Genomic DNA, 10,807 nt, shown 5'->3' on the forward strand with positions numbered 1-10,807 from the left:
CTTCTCAGAGTCAGGAGATGCCTCCTCTGTACCCAGCAAGCTCGGGCTGGATGCAGGAGCTACGAGTAACAAATAGGGTCCCTGCCCCAAGGCGCTCAAAGACGAGGCTCAAACAAGGAGACAGCTTGTCCCTCAGCACTGTCACTGCTGGTACAGAAGCCCAAGGACCTGTGAGACCCCAGGGAAAGGCCTTTCTCCCAGACGTGGGGGCCGCTGAGGCTCAGTGCGGTAGGATGAGTGAGAGTTAACCCCATGAAAGGTACCGGGAGGGGGGATTCCAGGCCATGTGGAAAAGAGGCCAGTGTGGGTGCGGCACGGCCCGGGGGCTGGAGTCAGAGCAGAAGCAGTGTGGGGGGACCCAGAGTGTGGTCCGCAGGGCACAGGTTGTAGGGGGCCACGTAGTCTCTAGTTGCATGACAGTGGGAACCATAGGCGATCTTGAGCAGGTGGAATGTGATCAGACCCGTATCCCTGAACCATTACTTTGCCTGAAAAGACTGGAGGAGACCGCTTGGGGGTTCCGGACAGCTGCTTCTCTTTAGGCACCTTTGAGTATGAGTCCACTGGTCTCCCACAGTCCTCCGGGGACAGACAACCAGCCCATCACTGACGTTTTGCTGTAACATGCAGTGCTGCAGTGGACGCTTCTGCTCTGACACCTCTTCCCACCGAGACGACGCGATCTAAGGGTGTCCTTACCAACACAGCGCTTCGTCATGCACTTGGATCTTTGCCACAAGTTAAAAAACGCTTTCTGTGGTTTACCCGGCGTTTCTAGTTTGCTCCAGAGTTTTGAGGTTATCTATCTGCCTTGTTTCCAAAAACAGGGTTTTTTTTTTCTTTTAAAGGGAAAGCCCTAAAGCATCCTAAATAGCCTATTATAAATAAAGTAACTAGACATAACCCAGAGACTTAGGCAAAGCTGTTGTTGATTGCTGAGGCCATTCCTGTTTAGAATCCAAGCTGGTGCGGTGCCTGGGTGGCTCAGTCAGTTAGGCGTTGGACTCTTGATTTTGGCTCAGCTCATGATCCCAAGCAGGCTCTGTGCCGATCGGGGCTCGACAGCAGAATTCAAGAGTTGGACGCTTAACGGACTGAGCCACCCAGGTGCCTCTTTTTGTTTGTTTGTTATTTGGGTTTTTTTGGGAAGTGTTGGTTTCTTCTGATGCCTCTCTGCTTGACCTGTAGATGGCCACCTTCTCCCTGGGTTCTCACGTGGCTTTCCCCTGTGAGTGTCTGTGTCCCAATCTCCTTATATGGACACAAATTATTAGATTAGGGCTCACCCCAATGAATTTTGCCTTAATTACTCATTTAAAGACTCTGTCTCCAAATAGATTCACATTCTGAGGCACTGGGGGTTAGGACTTCAACATATGGATTTTGAGGGAGCACAACTCAACTCATAACAGGTCCAAGTGGATAACTGTGAGAAGACAGGGAAATGATTCATTTTCAGAAAGGCCAAATAAAAGCTGTGCTGTCAATGATAGGTTTATAACGTATTGAAAATATGTACAAGCCCGCCCCCCTGCCCCCCCACAACTCCCACCAACAATGGAGTCCCCAACCTCAGACACTTCATTTCCTGGTTCTTCTTCCCTCTGCATTTCACAGGCTTATTTTTTGCAAGCTTTGCAATGAGCATGCGCCAAAGAACTGAAGTCTCTGCGTCACTTCAGGAATGCACATTTGTTCCAGTCAGACTACTTTTTGTCTTCCATGGGCATAGGCGACTTCCGTGTAAGGCTGTAACCTCTGTGGTGCTCAGCCAATGAGGAATGAGGGGAGGGACTTGCACGCTAGGACATAAACTGTCTGCTGTAACCGCCCTGAGTGTGCCTGTCCGTCAGACGCCCACTCCTGCAAGAACGACTAAAGCCTCACTTCACTGCGCTCGAGTCTCTGCATCTGGGTCAGGGGGCTTATTTCTCACAATAACTAGCCTGTGAATGTGGAGACGGTGAGGAAAGAAGCTTGGCAGGATTGGTAGGAGCCAGAAAGGCTCTCGTTATCAGGCTAAGAAAACTAGACTCTACGCCCTAAAAATGAAGCTGGGAACCAGAAGGGCGGAGTTTTCAGTAGAGCATTTGGACCCTCACCCTGGTAGTTGGTGTGAAAGATCAGTCAGAAGGGAGAGAAGCTGGGGGCCAGCCTGGGAGGTTGGGAGGAGGGGCAGGAGGCACCTGGAGACGGGGGCCACCTCTCGTTAACCCTCACGATCCCCTGACATGAGAATGAACGGTTCCCCCATTTTACAGAAGAGGAAACTGAGGCTTGGAGGGGTTAAGTGACTTCCTCAACACTCACATCAGTTTCTTCACTGATGCTTCAGTGGCTGAAACAGTCAGGCCTAAGGTGGCCCCACAGATATTTGCTGAGTGTAATGAAACAGCAGAGAAGCCAAAATTCAAACAGCAAGAGATAGGAAGGTCTGCAGCACAGGCAGCGTCGAGCAGGATGTACAGGCTGGGGAACACTAATTGCCGTGGGGGACAGCAGGAAAGGAAGAAGGAGGTGGCAGTGGTGACACCAGAAGGTGTCACGAGCACCTTTCTGGAGGTTCGCACAGGCTGGCAGGGGTCCTTGGCTGCTGGCAGCCAACCCCCCACATGCATTGTCTTCCCCCCAAGTCAGAGTCTAGACTTGGCTCCGGACCCCGCCACTGGCCTGCCACACCCCCTTTCTGGTACCCAGGATGCCTGCCCGGGTCTGGGCATCCAGGCGGTCGGCCAGGAGGCTGGGAGTCACAGCCAGCTGGACCCTGAGGAGCAAACTTCCCATCACAGACCCTGCCCAGTTGGACCCAGGTTCCCCAGAGCCTTGCAGCTGGACAGCACAGCCAGCCAGCCTGAACAGCACCGGGGCCCGGCTGTGGTCCAGACCCCTGCGTGTGGCCCTTCCTGGCCAGCCGGCCTACACCTTCCTTCAGCGGGACCAGACCAGCAAGGGTGTGGGGGACACTGGGTAACACCCAGGCTTTGGCATCAAGCGGATCTCAGTTCAAATGCTGGTTCCACCCAGCTCCCCAGGCCAGGTCACTCCTCTCCCAGGAGCTCAGTTTCCCAGCAGTATAACTGAAGATAAGAACTGCTGCTGTGCAGGGTGGTTGCAGACAGCCTAACATGCAGTTGGCGCCCAGTCATCGCTAGCTCTTAATGGGCCTTGGAGGCAGGCCTGGCGGCTCACCTCACCGCGCCCACACCTCCCCGGGTTCCATCCTCCCCTGCTTCCCTGCAGTGAGTCTGGCGGCAAACGGGCAGGAACTCCCCACCCTAATCGGACACCCCAGTAGGCTCCATCCTAACTCATGTCCCAGTGCCCAGAGACGAGGGACTCGGTCAGCAGAGAGGTCTGAGCAGCCTTGGGAGCGAGCCACAGGGCCCAGGCCACAGGCCACCCCCGCCCCACCCACAGTGTCCACCGGGAACAGATGACCGGCCTGAGAAGCCCACTCCTTCCCCTGCCCTTCACCAATCCACCCTCCAGCCAGCCAGCCCGGGGTTTTTCAAGAATATGAATCAACATGAGTCCTTCCCAGGACCAGGGGGGAGCCCTGCTGGGCTGCTGGGTAGGTTTCATCTGGGTGGTGGCGAGCGGGTGCACATGTCTGTGAAGACAGTCTGCGGCACTGCATGGACCTTACATCTCATCATGGTTCGGTTTAAGGGACTTCCATTGCAGGAAGATGGAGTAGATATGCTTCTTTCTCTTCCAGTGCAAGGCAGGAGAAACTGTGGATGTTAGGTACCGTTAGGGAACAATTCAGCTAAGTAGACTTAAATATCTAATTAGCTAGACTCAGCCATCCCCCATAACAACCAGAACAGTACTCCAAGGAGCTGCCCAGAATGGGAGGCTTTTATAGGCAGTAATGGGTGGGACAGGATGTTATTAGTAAAAGAAAAGATTGTTTCAGGCAAGGTCACCTTCCCTTAGGGGAAGGGGGGGGGTCGTATTAAGCAGATGACCTCACAAGTGCTGACCAGAAAATTCCAGATTGGTTGGTTTAAAATTCCACTCATGGGAGAGGCTGAAACTGCAATTAGGTTAGGTATTAAGCCTTGGTGGAGCTTAATATAGTGACTCCATTTTGACTCTATGGTTTCTTATTTATTTATTTATTTATTTATTTATTTATTTATTTATTAGTCAGTTAGTTAGTTGTAGAAAGAAAGATTGAGCACGCAACCGGGGGAGAGGGGCAGAGGGAGAGAGAATCCCGGGCAGACTCCACATTCAGCGCAGAGTCTGATGTGAGGCTTAATCCCATGATCCCTGGGATCATGACTGTAAAAGGGTTAGATGATTGGTTTTCAGAAATACTAAATAAAAGCTGGGCTGTCTAGAAACAGTAAGTTTACAACCTATTGGAAATATGTACAGCCCCCGCCTTGAGTTTGGGACTCCATTGTGGGGGAGGGAAATATGTACAACCCTCCCCCACAATGGAGAGCCAAACCCTTAAGACAATTCACGTCCTGGCTCTTCTTGCCCTCTCCATTTTGCAGGCTTATTTTTTGCGGGCTTTGCAATGAGCATGCGCCAAAGAACTGAAGGCTGTACTGTCTGTAGCGTTCAGCCAATGAGGAATGAGGGGAGGGACTTGCATGCGGGGAGATAAATTGCCTGCTGTAACTGCCCCAACGGTGCCTGTCCGTCGGACACCTGCTTTTGCAAGACCATGGATTAAAGCCTCGCTTCATGGGGCTCCGAGTCTCTGCGTCCCTCCTTTGATTGGGTCAGTGGGCTTATCTCTCACAATGACCTGAGCTGAAATCAAGAGTCAGACACTCAAAAGACTGAGCCACCCAGGTGCCCCTGGTTCCTTTTTAACAATATAAAAAAGAGACACTGGAAGATGGAGAAAAGAAAGCAGATGTGCTGGGGACCTCAGAACCCAAGGAATGATACAGAGATGCATGCTCTGGGTTCTCCTTTTGTCTCACTGTCACAGACTGAGGGATGGCAGAACAAGTCTTCTGGAAATGCCAGGGGGCACGGACAACAACAACAAAAGCCTATCTCTCTAGCCAAACCCCAGGAAAGGGACAGCCTGGCAAGTCAGGAAGATTATTTTATTTTATTTTATTTTATTTTAATTATTATTTTATTTTTTAATTTTATTTTCAAGTCAGGAAACTTTCAGACAGTAAATGCTTCAGCCAGACAATGCAGAAAAGATGCAGCCCCACCCCTACTCACACCAGCAGAGACTGGGTGGAAAAGACAGACATCCTGTCTCACCTAGCTGGTGTCAGAGAAGGCCAAGGAGAGAGGCTTGACTTTCCTCCCAGCCAGAAACAAGTGCTCTCCCTGACCATGAAGTATTAATAGAGGCCACATGGGGGCCAAAACTCTGATCCATCCAGCAGCCACAGGCACCCCCCGCTGGGTGTCCATGAGGCAGAAAGAGAGAGCTGGACTTCTGCCCTCAACCCAGCACACTGAGGCAGTGCCCCTCTTTCCCGGCCAGGAGGGGAGTCAGAGAACGCCAGCTAAGATAGGTTTAAATAGGACACAGTGTCTCATAACATAATTAGAAATTTTCCAGGTTTCATTTGAAAATCACTCATCATACTGATGCGTGGTCCGTGGACCCGGAGGGGGTCCCACAGGACCAGCCAAGGTCATTGGCTCTGCACAGCATCACACATGAGCCAAGAGGAAATGAGAACACAGCCTGTTAAAGTTGTAGAGAGAGTGCAGATACAGAGCGTCTGGGAGCCTCGGAAAGAGGGGGGAGTCTTTTTACTGGGCTGGTGGTGCACGTGTGCACGTGTCTCGTCAGTTATCCAGGAACAAAGAAAGTGTTTAGGTGTCCTCCAAAAGTTACATCTTGATGGGTCAGTGGCCTTGGAAAAGCATGACAACTTCGCCCTGTCACTGGGTCACGCCTTCAATGTTATCTATTGTGCTGAGAAACTCCACAGAAATCATTAATTCCTTGACCTTCACAAGGAGAGCATACATAATCTGTTCCATAAGCCATATGGAAGGTGGGGGCTCAGATCCTAGCAAGAATAGGGACAGGAAAAAGGGGAAAGAAAAACATAGCTTTTCTTCTCTGTCTCAATACCAGAAATCAGGAAGATCTCACAATGAATGAAAAGAGCGATCAATAGATGCCAACAGATATATTAGAACTACCTGAAAAGATTTTTTTTTTAATTTAATGTTTATTTTTGAGAGAGAGACAGAGCATGAGCGGGGGAGGGGCAGAGAGCGACAGAGACGCAGAATCAGAAGCAGGTTCCAAGCTCTGAGCTGTCAGCACATAGCCTGACATGGGCCTTGAACCTATGAACTGTGAGATCATGACCTGGGCCAAAATCAGATGCCTAATCACCTAACTGGCTGAGCCACCCAGGCGCCCCATTCTATTGTTTTTACCAAAAGATCTCCCGGAAGAGGCTCTTGGACATGTAGGACACTTCGCAGTTTACAAAGCGACACCGCTTTGGCTCTGGCTTACAGCCCTCCTGTGCTATGAGCTGACGCCCAGCACCAGCTCTTCCCCATCCACCTTCCCCTCTGCCAGGCCCCTGGACTCCCCGTCCCCTCCCTGAAGCCCCTCCATGGCTCTGCTCCTTCCTTCTTGGGACCCCAGTTCCTTCAGCAGGTGTTAGCACCCAGACGGAAAGCTGCCCCCACCCCAGCCATCAGCACTCTCCGGTGGCTCTCCGGTGTCTGCCAGATGCCAAGTGCCAGGGGACGGGCTCAGGGCCAGCTCCTGTCCTCAGGGAGCTGATGGGCAGGCAGCTCGAGGAAGCAAAGTGACACAGGCCAGGACCTGGCTGACCAGGCACCATGGGGCAGGCACCACAGAAAGTGCTGTATCCCCGCAAGGGCCTGCGTCATGCCAGCCGCCCAGTGCGCTAAGAAGCCTTCCTCACTCTCCATGGGCTCTGAGTCCTTGTCTCCCCCCGACCTGGCTCTCCCTCCAACCATGCCCTTGCCGAATATGGCCTGGCCGGCTCCCACACGTGTCCCAAGAACCTGATGTCCTGTCCCCCGGGATCACAAGTCTCTTGGGCTCCCAGGAACATGGGGAAAAGACAGGCTTCAAGTTCGAACCCTGGTCCTGCCACCTCTTTGAGCCTCAGCTTCTTCATTCATAAAAGGCAGAACACTGTGCCAAAAGAAATTCTTTAGAGCAAGATGAATTATGTAAATAATCCCCAGGCGGGTAAATCGGGTGGATTTCTCTCTCACATTCATTTCCTCTTCCTTTGAAAAACCCATCAAAAATACAAGGAAATAAAAAGTTACAAACTCTCAAGTAGCCCTGCTCTGTCCATTTCTGTAGTTTGTTTCTTTTTTGTGTAAAAACAAAAACAAAATTCCTCCAACTGGTTGATCTACTGTAGTCAGGTGTCCTGTTCTCTGGAGAACACACTTCTGACGCATCAGCCATGGCGAGCCCAGCCCCACCTGGGTCCACAGAGCTTTCTAACAGGTTCCAGAGCCTTCTCCCAGATCTGAACAAATCAACAGCAGGTGTTTGAAGAAAGCCTCAAACACATGAGACAGTGATCAAACCAAATAAACAAATGGAGGAGGGATGCCTGGGTGACTCAGTCAGTTGAGCGTCTGACTCTTGATTTTGGCTTGGGTCATGATCTCACAGTCATGGGATTGAGCCTCACATCAGGCTCTGCACTGAGCACGGAGCCTGCTTAAGATTTTCTCTCCCTCTCTCTCTGGCCCTCTCTCCAGCTCACATAGACACTGTCTCTCTCAAAATAAGTAAACATTTAAAAAATGGAGGAAATAGAGACAATGTAGGAAACAGAGGAAAACTTCACAGTCATAATTTATATCCCCAAAGAAGAGAAGCTACACATTCATAAAACACAACAAAACAAAGCAAAAACAAAAATACTGCATGTATTAAAAAGGAGCAAGTGACTCAACAGTAAGAAAACAAACAACCTGATTAAAAAATGGGCAAAAGACCTGAACAGACACTTCACCAAAGAAGACATGCAGATGGGGCGCCTGGGTGGCTCAGTTGGTTAAGCATCTGACTTCAGCTCAGGTCATGATCTCATAGTTCGTAAGTTCGAGTCCTGTATCTGATGGGCTTGAGCCCTGCTTTGGGTGAGCATGCTTTTCTCTCTGTATGTCTCTCTGTCCCTCATGAGATTCTCTCCCTCTCTCACTTGCACCCTCTCTCTCTCAAAAAATAAAATAAAATAAAATATTTTAAAAAGAAGACGGGCAGATGGTAAATAAGCACATGCAAAGACGCATCGTATGTCATTAGGGAATTGCAAATTAAAACAATAAAACTACACACCTATTAGAAGGCAAAAAGCCAAAATACTGACACCATCAAATGCTGGCAAGGATGTGGCAGAAGAGGAGGGGCTGTCAATCACTGCTGGTGGGAGGGCAAAGTGGTACAGCCGCTGGGGAAGACAGGTCAGCAGTTTCTTACGTTGCTAAACATACTCTTTATCATATGACCCAGCAATCACACGCCTTGGTATGCACCCAAATACAGTAGCTTTGTTCAGAACCCACTGCCAAAACCTGGAAGCAACCGACATGTCCTCCTGTAGGTGAATGCGTACACGGTGGTCCATCAGACTACGGCGTATTAGCACTACAAAGAAATGAGCTACCGAGCCATGAGAGAGAGCAAAGAAACTTAAAAGCACGTCACCAAGTCGAAGAAGCTCCTCTGACAGGCTGCGTCCTAATGATCCCAATCATATGCTATCATGAAAAAGGCAAAACTATGGAGACAGTAGGAGGATCTGCGGTTGCCGGGGGCAGGGGACCAATCAGGAGCGCAGAGGGTTCCTTGAGCAGTCAACTCATCTATGTGATGCTTAGTGGTGAGATGTCTTTATCCATCGTCCAAACCCATAGAATGCACGACACGGAGAGTGAGTCCTGGGTGAGCTATGGACTTCCGGTGACGACGATGTGTCAATGAAGATTCACCCCCTGTGACAGAGGTCCCACTCTGCCAGGGGACGCTGACCGCATGTGTGGGGGCACGGGATACACAGGAAATCTCTGTGCCTTCCTCTCAGTTTTGCCGTGGAAAAGTCCTCTAAAAAATAAACACTGTTGGGGCACCTCGGTAGCTCAGTCATGAAGCATCTGACTTTGGTTCAGGTCATGACCTCACAGTTCACGAGTTCAAATCCCAGTTGGATGAGCATGAGCCCCACTTTGGGTAGAACATGAGTCCCACTTTGGGTGAGCCCCACTTCTCTCTCTCTCTCTCTCTCTCTGCCCCTCACTCACTTGTGCCTCTTCTCTCAAAAAAATAAAATAAAATAAAGACTAATTTTTAAGGAGTAGATAGATTTTATGATATGTAAATTATACCCCAAATAATCCCTTAAAACAGGAAGGGAATTAGAAAATAAAAATAACACGAAAAGTTAATTTTTTATACTTAATAGGAATGTTGAATATTAAGGGTGTGCTCCAGAAATCAGAATTAAAAACACAGAGATGGAAAATGTCAGACAAAAGATAAGAACAAATAAAGGCTCGATTTGGGAGGGTCCAGCATCCAACTAATAAAATTATCAGAAAGAGAACAGAAGGGTGCCTGGCTGGCTCAGTCGGTGAAGCCTGAGGCTCTTGATCCTGGGGTCGGGAGTTCGAGCCCCAGGTTGGGGGTAGAGATGACTTAAAAATAAATTTTTTAAAGTTAAAAAGAGAGACAGAGAACAGAGAAAATGGAGAACAGGTAATAAAGCCCAACATTGTCAGAATGCAGACACAGCCTCCAGTGTGCAAGGGCCCCCAAGTGGCCATGCAGTGAAACGGAAAAGACCCACCCCAAGGACTCAAAGGCCACGGCGGGGACCGCTGTTTTTCAATAAAGGGCCTTTCAGTGCACCTTTTTCCCCAACGATGTGCAGGCATTCCTTTATTTTAAATAAGGAAGAGCAACCTATCATCGGTATGTTTTTCCCCTGGTATGCAGTGCCCACACCTCTCTCCCATCAAAATAAAATCAAGCACCCAAGTTACATAAATCCCAGATGGTGCACAGGGGATGAAAGAGCACCCCCCACACCCCAGTCCCAAAGGCCTTGGGGTCGGCTCCAAGCCACTTAGCCTGGCATTCGATTCCCTCCCCATCCCAATCTGCTTCACTCCTGGCCACCCTCTGAGCTCCACCAACTGAACTTGCCCCAAACTACCAAGAAAAGCGTGAAGAGACACCAAATCCTTCCTAATTTTCCCCCTTGGCAGAGAGGGGAAATATGGCGGGAGGGGTCTCCCACCACAAAAACGATGTTGGACCCGGGCCCCAGAGTCAGCCAGCCGGGACCCCTTCTCACCATAACCTTCCTCCCCAACCACTCCCCCGCTTTCTTTTTCACTGTGTTCATCATTTCACATTGTTGTTTTCTCCCCCTCTAGCTCCAGGAGGGCTGAAAGTCATGTCTGGCCACTGCTGCCTATATAGGGATTAAAGGGTGCCTGACGTGTCCCAGGAGGTGCTCGGGGGACACCGCATCCTTGTCCCGCCAGTGACCATGCAGGCCCCTGCCCTCTTCCCAACAGCCCCTGCCAGGGTCTCCCCTGCAGACAGCCTCACCCTTCTTGGGGCCCCCTCACATCGCCGGGGTTGGGGGACACACCCTCTCCGCCCCTTGAGTGCGCTCTGCTCCTAGGAGTCCCCTTCAAAAACTCCCCTGGTCAGCCCTCTCCCGGGTGAGGCTGAAGGCGGGGTGCTGAGTGGAGGGGCGGTCAGGCAAGTCCTATGGACAGATGATGTCCAGCCCCGACAGAGTGTGGGGATCTTTAGCTGTTGTCTAAGACGGTC

The sequence above is a fragment of the Suricata suricatta genome, chromosome 17 (assembly GCF_006229205.1).
Source record: "Suricata suricatta isolate VVHF042 chromosome 17, meerkat_22Aug2017_6uvM2_HiC, whole genome shotgun sequence".
In the NCBI taxonomy this organism is placed as follows: Eukaryota; Metazoa; Chordata; class Mammalia; order Carnivora; family Herpestidae; genus Suricata; species Suricata suricatta.